This window comes from Primulina huaijiensis, chromosome 10 (assembly GCF_012295235.1).
Source record: "Primulina huaijiensis isolate GDHJ02 chromosome 10, ASM1229523v2, whole genome shotgun sequence".
Taxonomy (NCBI): Eukaryota; Viridiplantae; Streptophyta; class Magnoliopsida; order Lamiales; family Gesneriaceae; genus Primulina; species Primulina huaijiensis.
In genome coordinates this window covers 13,368,500-13,383,051 of record NC_133315.1, presented here as the reverse complement: position 1 = coordinate 13,383,051, position 14,552 = coordinate 13,368,500, and positions in this window count along the sequence as shown.

The window sequence follows — 14,552 nt, the reverse complement described above, 5'->3', positions numbered from 1 at the left end:
CGTGAAACGCTCTTTCAAGAGTCGCTTTGGCACATTGCACCGTAAATTCTCGTACGACCTCTAAATTTAACCAAATTACGAACGGCCAAAAACATGACCTTTCTAACTCATTGAGGTACTGTCCAGTCCAAGGCCATAGGCTAAAAGCCAACCCAAAACTCGAACATGACCTCTGAGCCGAAGCCAAAGTTGCTGTCGTAAAACAGTGGCAGCAGCTGCGCTTCGTTGCGTGGTTTGTGAAACCAATGGCCATTGGGGCTTGAACCACCGACCAAAGTCTCTTACCAACATCATTAGGTGTTGCTTGAACCATGGCTAAGGGAACTAGTCCAACAACAATCCAAGCAACCACCTAAAACAACACAAGGCTCCCACTCGAGAACCATGCTGCGCGCTTGGGGTGTATTGCTTTACTTGCAGTATTGGGCATTCCAATGGCCATGTGATTGACCATGGCTTGATCTAGACATCAGGAGGTATTGTGTGAACCATGGCTAAGGGATAGAAGCCAACCAAGATCCAACCAACGCCCTTAAAGTCGAAACCAACTCACACAAAAATCAGAAAGATGGAAATGTGGGACACTTATCTTGTTGTTTAAAGTCGAAACCAACTCACACAAAAATCAGAAAGATGGAACTGTGGGACACTTATCTTGTTGTTTAAAAATCTTGATGGATTCGTGCACCAAGCCTTGAAAGGCTATCTTGATCACGTCCTAGACATGCTAAGGGAAGGTTCTAACCATGGTTACAGGCCTTGGGCCAACCAAGATTCGAACCCTCACCTTAGACAACAAACAATGACAATCGAGACTCAAAATTTGCAACTATGGAGAGTTGCTGTCAAATTCGTTTTGCTGGGGTGAATGGACTTAAACCAATGGACCAACGCCTTCCTAACACACTCTATATCATGCCTAGATGCAGCTTTGAGCGCCTGGAACCGATCCAATCCTTGAAATCACAAACACAACTCAAAACGTGAAGCATGGAGGAAGGGGTCGAAGGGGGCTGTGCAGTTTTTGTTCAAAGTTGCTGTCATGTTTCGGTTTTTGCTATTAAAATCATTAACATTTGATGTTTTAAATACCTATAGGACTTGATTGAAGAGCAAAGAACAATATAAACATGCCTCCAAATTTGTTTTTGAAAGAAACAAATCAATACGACGAACACGGCGCGGCGGAGACGGAGTTGTGTTTCTTTCTTGTTTTCTTGCTACTGATTCACGATTTCAACAGCTGTTTTCTATTGATATTTTCAAAGGAACGGGTGGGGAGAATGCTAAGAAAGTGAAGGGGAAGGTTGCAAGTTAAGTGGGTCAAGAATGCATTAAGAAGGAAGTTGCATAAGAGGGGGTGGAATGGTGAAGGAAATGTTTCATTTTCCTTCTAGTCTTGAACGAAATGAGTGGGGGAATTGGGGAGTGTGATGACCGAAATTTTAAGTCTAGATGCAAGGTGAAATATTGCTTATTGCATTAATTTTAAATTCTTAAAGTTTTAATCACCCATTATATATTTTAGTGACTTAATAAATTAAATTAGGGTATAAATTTCTTGCATGGCATGGCTTAGTCTAAAATTTAATTAACAAAATGGTAGGTTATAATTTCTTGAATATTTTAGGTCTAGATTAATTTATTCCAATTGATTACACATTTTAATTTAGGATTTTAATTAATTATTGGACATGAGAGAATTAATTAATAGCTTAAGTCTAATTAATTAAATAACCATTAAAATAAATTATTCCTTGGCTTAAATTAAATTTAGGAATATTCTCTTATTATTAAATTTCATTCCAATACTCCAACTCCTGTCCGGCCTCGTGTATTTAACCGAAAAAATAAATCTAAACTTCTGCGATTTAAAATAAATGATCATGACTTAACAAATTTTAAAATGAATTAAACACTCCATAAATATATAAAAAAAACTATTTTCAATTTAAATAATAGCAATTATGCATGGCTTATACGTAGTCTGATTTATCGGGTTCTATATTTTTACAGTGATAGTCCTTCTTGTAAATCCCTACGAACGGCTCTTCAGCTTTGATCGTCTAATTAGGTCCACGATCGAAATCATTTTTCCTCGTTTGGTTTGCACAAGAAAATCCAAACGATTTGTGCGTTGAGACTGTAGTTTCCAAATTTCCAAAATCTGGAGACGGTGCAACGACGGCAGCGCGGCAATGGAAGGAAGCATGATGGCTGAATTACTTTTCACCAAAAATTGCGAGATAGCCTTAAGTCATGATTTTTAATCATGATTAATTGCACTTATTGATTTATAATCAATAATTAACAAAGCAATTTTGTTGTGGTGGCCGTGTGTTTGCTTCAAGGTAAGGTGATATTTTGTTTTGTTTTGTGTGCCAAAACTAGGTTAGAAATTATGAGTTCTAGTGGTGTATATATAGAGTGAGACTCCTAATCCAATTAGGAGTCCCTCTCCCACAAGGACTCTAATAACTTCATTATATTAAAACTCTCATATAATTAATATATAATGTATTTATTAATTTTTAATAATACATGATATAATAAAACCATATACACATATTTTATATCACCATATAAAATATATATGTACATTAATTAAATTAAATAACCATTATTTAATTTATAAATTAACTCCTTAATTAATTTAGTTCTAGACTCCTCTAGAACATATATGAGAATTTGTGAATGTTAGTAGTCACAACTACTAACACAATCATTTAATTAGTAAATTCTAAATTTACAAAAAAAAATGATTCCCAACTTATTATAACCCCGATAGACGATCCAAAATCGCCGACGTACCAAGTATACAAATCTTATTCATATAATGAAAATTGAAAATTTTGAAGATCCAAATTTTCATTTACCAAATTTATAACTTACCATATATGGCAGTTACCATATCTGGCAGCTGCCAGTTTTAGTGAACTCCTTCACGAAACAGGCAGTTCCACTCTCCTTCTTTATTTAGCAATCATGCTAACTTTCATTTCTTCCATCCTATGGAATCAGCTCATAAACTCCTTTATAAGCTTCTTGTTTGATCTCCATCAAACTATAGTCACTAAATTCCAACTCCTTGAAATTTGACTATCTCAACGAGAACACAGAATCCGATACTTGTGTTACCCTCAATGGTTCAGGGATACAGCTAGTCGTGGATTCACATCTCCATGTGATTAAGAATAACATTTATTCTTATTCGGCTTTACCCTAGTTAACCCCATTCTTTTCATCAACTCCTTGATCAAGAATGTCGGAACTCATTTCTGATTGCACCCATCAGATCATGGTAAGAGCGTCTAGTAGAATCGCCCCATGATCCCCTAGGTATCAATGATAGTGCCTGCAAGAACCTTTAGTCATGGTTAGCATACAGTACGGTCCCTTCAACACATATATCCCAATCGAATCTGCAACTATTGGTATATCGAGAGTAGCATATGAATTCGATAACGATGCGATTTATCTTTGAGTACTAATAGTGGCTCGGTATGTGCAACTAGGAAAACACTTTTTCCTAAATCATATTTCTTGCTCAGGCCAGAGACTCCTTGCACTATTAACTCATCAGATCACATAGGATATCTTCACTCATAGACGAACAGTGAATCCCCGACTACAATGCATTTACTCCTACTTATTTCGAAACTACAACCAACCTCGCCATCCGATGACCCTCGATGGAGTCCGTAAACGGATCAAAGAGCATGCTAGTATGTATATCCCCTACATTGTCCCGGGTCAAAGGACTAATGGTGTACAACCATAACTGCGGACTATTTCACTCGATAAGTGAGAACCACTTGTACAGTCAGAGGGAGGGTTGTTCAGTGCATCATCATATGATCACCCATCTGTGTGAGTGGACATCTCCATGTCCTTGCCAATGAAACATGGCGTTTACACCACAGATGCTAGTCTCAAGCTCGAGCGACCTTTATCCTTGTTTTAGGTGGCTGATTCGACTAGGAACATGTTTAGAATATACGGTACACTTCCTAATGAGATTCATGATCTTACGTTGCGACGCAGACATCATGGTACTTATTGTATATTCAAGGACTTTATCTATGCAGCGTGCATGGGTATACAGATAAAGTATAATGCCATAATCGAATGAAATCGTAAAATATTATTAAAATAAATATTGTTTTACATTAGAGTCAATAAAGCCGAGCCACAAGTTGGCTTGCTGGGCACCTACTCTAACAGAAGCCTCCTCAAGTTCTTAATATGTGGTTACACATTTTAACTTTTTCATTAAACGGTAGGCTCTAAATGAGACAAATGGAAATTGTGCCAAAATTATTGATGCAAACCAACATGATGCTCATTGTAGTTAGTATAACCAAGAAAATACTACAGGAATAAGCAGCAGAGGCTTGATTGATAAATTTATGTGTTTCTTCTGTGCAGTGCAATATCAAAAGAAGCCAATCAGTAACATATATTGGTACAAGATAAATAAAGTTTTCCTGCTAAACATAGATCACACACAAAAATTTGTAGGAGATAACGTTCAACTTTTCCTTTTCAAATCAAATAATCTACGGACACCGTGTTCTTGAAGCACAAAACTAAAGCAATCAAAAGGAGGACAATAGAAAAAAAAACTATCAAGTTGGAGCATGTTTTAAGTGATTTATCTTTTACACGAGTTTCAGATTGTAAATATTTTTATAGTCAGCAATGGCTAGTTTTAAAAATGGTCTAGTAGTGATAGACGAAGGATAGCTCTAGTTTGGGAATCGAGATACAAAAAAAGAAAGAAATTTAAGCTTCTCCGCTCTGAAATAGTTAAAATTAAATACAATTCCTAATTCTTAGCATAGCCTATTGAACATTCCACAATCAGTTTTACAGGAATTGGTGATAGAATAGAAGCAGAGTTGTGTGTTAAATTTAGTTAAATCCCACCAAATGATTTTCTAAAAAAGGAAATCACTATATCATGTAAGTATCCACGTAATGCATTAAATGTTTAATAATAAAAATGTAATGAATATGTTATTATACCAATTTTTGATTGAGATTAATGGCAAGACATGAAATCGCTTCTTGAAAATAGGAAACACGTTCAAAATTTGTATCGTTTATATCATTTTATTTAATTACAATTAGGGTTTGTGTCATATTGCATAATTGATTAACACAATTGCGCATTCCTCATTGTAAATTATTTCTTTTGTTTTCTAATTGTACGATTTATAATCAATTTAGTTTATTTGTATTTTAATTATTTATTCAAATGTTCATACTTACTAATTTTAATTATTAATTATATAACATGTTGTGCATAGCACGAGTGAGATATTAGTTTGTATGTATGTGAAAAAATTTTGAGTTCATGGATTCACATCCGGATGAACATCCAGAGTATAATGGTACTAAAATAAACAAAATAAGTTCCCGTTCTTTGGGTGTTTGACTTTCATATTGCCTTATCTCAGTGTCAGATCTACGTTTTCAACAACTACCGGCCATTAGTGTGACTCGTTTTATTTTCTGGCACATGAAATAAAATATTTAATTATTATTAAAGCCCCATGCGGGCAACAAGCAGGGGCGAAGATTATTAAGGCCCAGCAGCCCACACTGGGCAGAAAAAAATTAATAGTATTTATAAATGTGGGCAAAAAAAAATTAATAGTATTTATAAATATAAGTGGGCCAATTTTTTTTGTGAGTCCCTTTAAACAATTAATTCAAAACAGCTGACATCTGTGTAAATGGGCCAATTTTTTCTGTGTAAATTTGTGAGTTGTGAAATCTCGTTTTTCTCGCTTTTTTTTAGCATTAAGCTAACTGGATTGCTGATTGGATTTTCACAGTTGATATCTTCTGCGTTTCAAAGATGCCACCAGTTGGATTATATTCGCAGATTATCTGTTTTCCTCAAGCCCGAACCTCCTTCAGTTCGAATCTCTAGGGGTGAAGAAGGATTCAATAATTGCAAAAAGGTCCATGTCAACCTTCAGGCTATGAATTTCTAAAAAGAAATTTTGGAGTAAGCCAATGTAGACGGTTCAATCCTTCATGGTTTAATGAATTTGGTGATTGGTTGGAGTATAGTGTAGAAAAAGATGCCGCATATTGTTTGTATTGTTATCTCTTCAAGACAACTAAGGGAAAACAAGCGGGAGGGGAGGCTTTTGTTAATGAAAGATTCACAAATTAGAAGTGTAAAGATAGGTTAAATATTCATGTTGGCCAGCATGACAGCGAATATCATAAAGCTTGAATGAATTGTGAAACTTTGATGAATCAAGATGAGCACATTCAATCAATTTTGCACAAATAGTCAAAGCAAATGCGGAATGATTATCGTATCCGTCTCAATGCTTCAATTGATTGTATTAGAGTTTTGTTGCGACAAGGGCATTCATTTCGAGGTCACGATGAAACTGAAAGTTCTCTTAATCCAGGTAACTTTCTTATCCAATTGGAATTTTTAGGTGCTCATAATAAAGAGATTAATGATGTGATATTGAAAAATGCTCCTAAAAATTGCAAATTGACATCACCTGATATTCATAAGGACATAGTGAGTGCTTGTGCCACTGAAATGATTAATGTTATTATTAGAGATGTTGTTGATTCATTGTTCTCTATTTTAGTTGATGAATCTCGTGATGTTTCAACAAAGGAGCAAATGTCAGTTGTTATCCGTTATGTGGATAGTAGTGGACATGTAAATGAACGCTTTATCGGGATTGAACATCTTACCAGTACTACATCACTCTCACTTAAAGTTGTTATTGATAAGATGTTTTCTAGATATAATTTGAGCATGTCTAAGTTGAGAGGACAAGGTTTTGATGGAGCGAGTAATATGCAGGGTAAATTTAATGGTTTAAAAGCACTCATTTTAAAGGAGAACCCAAGTGCATTTTACATACATTGTTTTGCCCATTAGTTTCAACTAGCTCTTGTAGTTGTGGCCAAGAAAAATCTTCCGATTTCTAATTTATTTCGTGTTGTTTGTGATGTGTTAAATGTTGTTGGAACATCTTGCAAACATTCTGATATTTTTCGAGAGAAAAATTCAAATTTTATTGTCGAGGCATTGGAGAGGGATGAGATTTCAAGTGGCTAGGGACTTAATCAAGAAACTACCCTTCAACGTGCTGGGGATACACGTTGGTGGTCACATTACAATTCTTTGATAAGCTTGATTTCCATGTTCTCTGCTGTCATTGGTGTGCTTGAAATAATTTCAGAAGATGATTCCAGTTCTCTTGATCAAAAAACTGAAGCATTTAATTTATTGGAGTCAGTATTTTTATTTGATTTTGCATTCAATCTACACTTGATGAAACATATCTTAGGAATTTCGAGTGAATTGTTGACAACATTGCAAAAAAAAAGATCAGGATATGTGAATGCAATGGATTTGGTACAAATATGCAAACACCGACTCCAAAAAATGAGAGATGATGGTTGGGATTCATTTTTAGAAAAGGTTCACCGGTTTTGTGAGCAACATTACATTGATGTTCTCAAAATGGATGATATGTTCACACGTTGGGCACCACGTGGTCATCCCCATCGTAATCCGCTAGAAGTGACAAATTTGCATCATTATCGTGTGGATTTATTCTATGGTGTTATCGACATGCAACTTCAAGAGTTAAATGATCGTTTCTCAGAGGCAGGTACAAATTTACTCTTTTTTGTATAGCTTGTTTGTGTCCACAAAACTTGTTTTATGCTTTTGACAAGAAAAAATTGATGCAACTAGCTGACTTTTATCCACAAGATTTTCAAATTTGATCTCCTCACACTTGATGATCAACTTGAAACTTATATATGTGATATGCGTTTTAACAAATCATTTCAAGGATTGAAAGGGCTTGTTGATCTTTCAGAGAAGTTAGTTATATCAAAGAAAAATATGGTGTACCCATTGGATTATAAGCTTTTGACATTGAAATTAATTCTATCGGTTGCAACGGCGACAGTAGAGAGGGTGTTTTCTGCCATGAGAATTGTGAAAGACAGGTTGCGCAATCGAATGAGTGATGATTGGATGAATGATAGTCTCATTGTCTATGTAGAGAAAGATATATTTCTGACCGTTGATAATGAATCTATTGTACAAAGGTTTCAAAATATGAAGACTCGAAAAGAACAATTGTAAGGTAGTTATTTTGTGATGTTTTATGATTAAAAGATTTTTTTTATTACTTATAGCATATCATAGCCTACACTGAATCAAAATTCTAGCTCTGCCCCTGAGTCAACAAGGATATTTGGAAAACTTTGTATTGTTGACTTCCAACTCTAGAAAAATCTTGCATTATTAGCAAATGACTCAAGACAGCCAAAGGTGGTAGAAGATCTAGCTTAACTTTCAAACTATATGGTCCAGTTACATATATCCTCCATTATTCTAAATCCTGCACTCCATGAATGCACATGCTGAAGCCACTCAGTAAACACCTTTGATTGACAAATACTAGTGGATAGAAAGCTAGAAGCAGGGAAGCATAGAAGTTCAAAAAACGAACTACAAAGTTTAGTAGAAGATAAGAATTTCAGGTTTATGATTTCAACAACGAAAACATGAGAGGTTCCACAATCTAGTAAACTTGAAATAGTATTGGATAATAAGCAAAAAGTAACATCAACATGAAAAATGAGTAGAAATAACATAGTTGAAGTCACAGGTTGGCATCTTAGTATGTTTAACCGAGTTCACTGGTATGGAGATAATTGATTCACGGGCAACCAATTCATTCAACATGTCTAAGTTTTAAATCACTTTTCTTATGAGAACAATAAATTTAGTACAAGGTGCGCCTCCTAACTCTTAAGCGAGGTAATAAGATTTACACACATAAAGAAGACTACACAGTTGAATAAATGGAGTTGTTCTGTGAGCATACCATCTAGAGCCACTGCTAATGTTTGATATGATGAAGGAATCCATTGAATATCTTGGTGACCATTTACCACAAGCTTTATAATTTAGCAGAGCGGAACTAGTAATCCAACCACAGAGCAAACCATAAAGAAATTGGTCCTACAAAAATACTTCATCAGAATTTAAAATAAGTAAATTACACATATCAACAAAAGAAGTACGTTTTAGAGGTGTCCTTATATTAATTTCATCACAAGTTCAGATAAAGTATTAGTTTTGTTTCCTACATGTAAGCATCACTAATCTCAATTGGAAAATGCTTGTTCAGGAAATTAAGAGAACCTTCATATGTTTACAAGGAATAGTCCTTGATTCTACTTTAAAACCCCTCAAAACAAAAAAAACTCTAGAGACGAGAAACAGTAAAAGCATATGCCATCATAGTACAAGCTTAAGTCCCAAGCTAGTTGGGGTTAGTAGCACGGACCCCTCACTGACGTTGTAGGGGCCCGTGCTCCTGATTAATATTTAATGACCAAATAACCAGGATTTATTAATGTAAACGGCGAAAACGATTAAAATTTTTCATTTTGGACCTACAGAAATTTGGCATGACCTATTTGTAAATAGGACATCCCAAAAAACAAAACATCACAAATAATATTTATATACTCGAAATAAAGTCATAACATCAATTCACAACCTATAGCTGCACTGGCCAGAACTAAACACATGCAGAGCCCGGCAAGGTTTGATCACACAACTATCAATTCAAAACATCGTAAAAATAACAGTACAGCTACACGGGGCATCTCTTCGGTAAATATATGACTCCATAATATAGTATATATAGGTGGGAACTCTCAACCATGACTCGACGACAGGGCACCACTACCTGACGCTCCACCAAACGTGTCAAATCCTCCTGGATAACCTGCTATGGCATCAAAAACAACCTCAGTATAAAAAAAAACGAGGGGTCGGGCCCCAGTACGACGAACCGGTAATATTACGACAAATATAACTGACATGAAATAAAATCAAGTAAAATGTGATGCAATTCAATGTAATTCAATGCGTGAAAGGTAACAACCGATAACGGATACCAAACGGAGTCCAAATGAATCGCATCAACAACAGTAACAGTGGCCACCCGTGCCAGGAACGTAGCAACGCAACATCAAGTCGCCACCATCCATGCACGTAGCATCGAGGGTACGGGAGCTACCCGCTCAGCCCTCATGCAAGTCATCAGGAGTGCTAATTCTACCCACCGTTCCATCGATTACGCAACAACTCGATAGATCAATATCAATATCAATAGTAATCAGAGGAGTCAAGGCTCGAAGTGCTATGCACTAATAGTATCAACACAAATAAATGCATGAATGCAATCACGTATTCACAGAAGCACATAAGGCACGCCACAACTCATTACAAAATACTTAACGTCATTCCACATCGCTATAGACGTCATAATAAAATAGTTCATGCGTACGTCAACTGAACCCTTAATTTACCACTGAAATTTCTCAAGGATTTCTCGAATAACCCAATCATGTGGCAAATAATACATTTCATATCAAGTTCAATTTATTTTTTCAATATTAACTAATTTTGCCTAAAATCCATAATCTAGGCTTTAAAATTCCTAAAACTCATCGCAAGTCAAATCTAGCGATTTATTTAACTTCAATCTCTCAATACCGGACAACTTGAAATTTCGAAAATTCAATCGTACCGAATCTGAATTTTTCGATATTTTCTAGGAATTTCCAAAATTGTCATTTTATATCTCTAATGCTATAAACACATCCCAATAACGATTTAACATTTCAAAAATCATAAATTCCCAAATAATTAAATCTGAATTTTCGAATTTAATCCAAATAAATTCCGAAAATCTGTTAGATACCTCTAATTAGCTCCGATATAGCACCTACAATCAATAATACAATACATATTACTTGTTGGAGCTCAAATAAATCAAAATACCCAAAATTCGAAATCCTAAAATCTGAATTTTTACCTCGAACACTTCAAGTTTCGAATACAACTACAGAATTAGTTGTACAAGCTCGAAAGAACACGAAATCAAGGCAAAAGAGAAAAATTCGAACGAGCCAAGGTTCACGAATTCGAACGAGATCGCGATAAAACCTTGCGAAATAGGTATCAATGGATAGCTCTCGTCACGGGATTTCCGAATATATATTTACTTTAATTTTTGGATGATCGAAAGGGCCACAATCGATGAAAAGAATTTCAAAATGGAAGAAGAAGAAAGAAAACGCAGCTTTCGGTTCTTACGAGAAAGAGAAAATGAAGATTCATGATTTTCTCTTTTTTTTATTTATTTATCTTATTACTGAAATGGGCTGCGCTTTGGGGTTTTGTGTTTGGGCTCTCACATTCTCCCCTACTAATAAAAGATTTCGTCCTCGAAATCTAGCATACACAGCATTTATACAAAAGTGATTTATAAACATTTACCACAGATAGTACATAGAGAAATCAGAATACATGGAATAATTTATTACATTTTCAAACAAATGAGGCCATTCCTGACGCATCTTAGCCTCTAATTCCCATGTAGCTTCTTCTCTCCCATGTCTACTCCATTGCACCATGACCAGTGGAATCGTCTTATTCCTGAGTCGCTTTTCTTTACGATCAAGAATTTGCACTGGATGATCAACATAGCTAAGGGAACTATCTAACTCCACCTCATCAGTCCTCAAGACATGAGAAGGATCCGGCTCGTACTTTCGTAACATAGATACATGAAACACATCATGTATCGCAGACAAACTCTGCGGCAAGTCCAAACGATAAGCCAAAGTGTCAATCCTCTCAACAATCGCATATAGACCAATATAACGCGGAGCTAGCTTCCCTTTGCGCCCAAATCTCATAGTACCACGAAACGGTGATACTTTAAAGAAAACCAGATCGCCAACCTGAAATTCTAAAGGCCTACGCCTTTTATTAGCATAGTTGGCTTGACGATCCTGAGCTGCTTTCATTCTTTTCCTGATCATTTCAACCTTCTCTTTCATTTATTGAATAAATTCTGGCATTGACATATGTCGTTCTCCTACATCTTCCCAGCATATCGGAGATCTACACTTCCTGCCGTATAGAGCTTCAAATGGTGCCATCCCGATGGTTGCTTGGAAACTGTTATTGTAAGAGAATTCAACTAGAGACAATTATTCCTGCCAACCACCACTAAAATCCATCAAGACTGCTCGCAACATGTCCTCGAGTGTCTGAATGGTCCTCTCTGACTGACCATCTGTCTGTGGGTGATAAGCAATGCTCATTGCCAACTTTGAACCCAAAGCTGATTTCAAACTGCCCCAAAACTTCGAAGCAAACCTGGGATCACGATCTGATACTATGGTTACAGGCACACCATGCAATCTCACTACATGATCAATGTACATTTTTGCCATTTTCTTAAAAGTACAAGTACGATCATAAGGAATAAAATGGGCTGATTTAGACAATCTATCCACAATCACCCAAATCGCATCACAGCCACGATTAGAACGAGGTAGATGTGTCACAAAATCCATAGCAATGTGATCCCAATTCCACTATGGCATGTCAAGACTATGTAACATACCACCAGGTCTCATTCTCTCCGCTTTAACCTGTTGTCATGTCAAACATCTAGCCACAAAGTCAGAAATCTCTTTCTACATACCCTTCCCACCAATAATGATATTTCAAGATATGATACATCTTACTGATTCCTGGATGAACACTGTGTCGACTACAATGAGCTTCTCGAAGTATAGATTCTTTCAAATCTATCAAATTCGGAACCACAAGTCTACCATTATAGCGCAGACATCCATCTGAAGCAACACTGAACTTGTTTGATTTACCTGTCTGAGTCAATTCTTTCAATCTATGAACATGCCGATCAATTCTCTGTGTTGCTTTGATTTTTGAAACAATCTGTGGTTCAACTTGGATAGATGAAACTATAAAGTAGTCGCCCTTAGACAGATAAGTCCATCCTGAAGTTCCCAAATGCTCATGAATCTTTGAAATAGTCAACGATGCCAACATTTTAGGCTGAACCTTTATACTCAGAGCATCTGCAACTTGATTCATTCGTCCTGGCTGGTACTGAATCTCACAATCAAAGTCTTTAAGCAATTCCAACCATCGACGTTGTCTCATATTCAAGTCGGATTGTGTGAAAAGATACTTCAGACTCTTGTGATCAGAATAAATCATAAATTGTTCCCCGTACTGATAATGACGCCATATTTTTAATACAAATACAATGGCAGCCAACTCCAAATCATGAACTGGATATTGAGCATCATGTGGCTCCAACTGACGAAAAGCATACGCAATCACTCGCCCATGTTGCATCAAAACACAACCCAGTCCATTTAGATCAGAGGCATCTGTACACACAATAAATCCACCTGAGCTTGAAGGCAAAGCTAACACCGAAGCTGTGGTCAATTTTTCTTTCAAAGTTCGGAAACTAGACTCACATTCCACAGTTCACACAAAACGTCAATCTTTTTGAGTTAATTGCGTCATAGGCTTGGCTATTTGAGAAAATCCCTCAATGAAACGCCTGTAATAACCAGCTAATCCCAAAAAGCTGCGAATTTCGGAAACATTTGTTGGCTTAGGCCAATTGATAACAGTTTCAACTTTACTAAGATCAACAGATATTCCTTGTGCTGATATAACATGGCCTAAAAATAAAACTCTGTCCATCCAGAACTCACACTTCGAAAATTTGGCATACAACCACGCTTCTCTGAGTGTCTGAAGGACTAGTGTCAAATGTTCTTTGTGCACTGTTTTTGACTTAGAATAAATCAAGATATCATCAATAAAGACAATAACGAATCTATCGATGAATTCTCGGAATACATGGTTCATTAAATCCATAAACACTGTGGGTGCATTAGTCAAACCAAACGGCACGACTAGGAATTCATAGTGTCCATAACGTGTCCGAAATGCTGTCTTAGGAACATCTTCCTCTCGGACTCTGAGCTGATGGTATCCGGAACGAAGATCAATCTTAGAATACACAGAAGTACCTTGCAACTGATCAAACAAGTCATCAATACGTGGCAGAGGATATTTATTCTTCACGGTAGCCCGATTCAACTGCCGATAATCGATGCACATTCTCATCGTTCCGTCTTTCTTCTTTACGAACAATATTGGAGCTCCCAAGGGCGACATACTGGGTCTGATATAGCCTTTTTCCAATAAATCCTGAAGCTGTTCTTTGTGTTATTTCAACTCTGTTGGAGCTAAACGATGTGGTGCTCTAGAAATAGGATTCGTTCCTGGCATCAATTTAATGCTAAGATCTATTTCCCTTTGAGGCGAAAAACCTAGAATCTCATCAGGAAATACATCTGGAAAATCCTTGACAACGGGAATGTCTGAAACTTTCAATCGTTCTTCCCGTGTTGCATCAAAAGCATAGATAAAAAATCCTTCATTGCTGATTGACAACAACCTGAACATTTCCAGTTCAGATACTAATGGAATTCAAGACTGTGAATCATAACCATAAAAATTCCATTTGCTGCCATAATACGGTCTAAATCTGACAACTCCATTGAAACAATCTACAGTGGCTCGATAATTCGTCAACACATCCATACCCAGAATA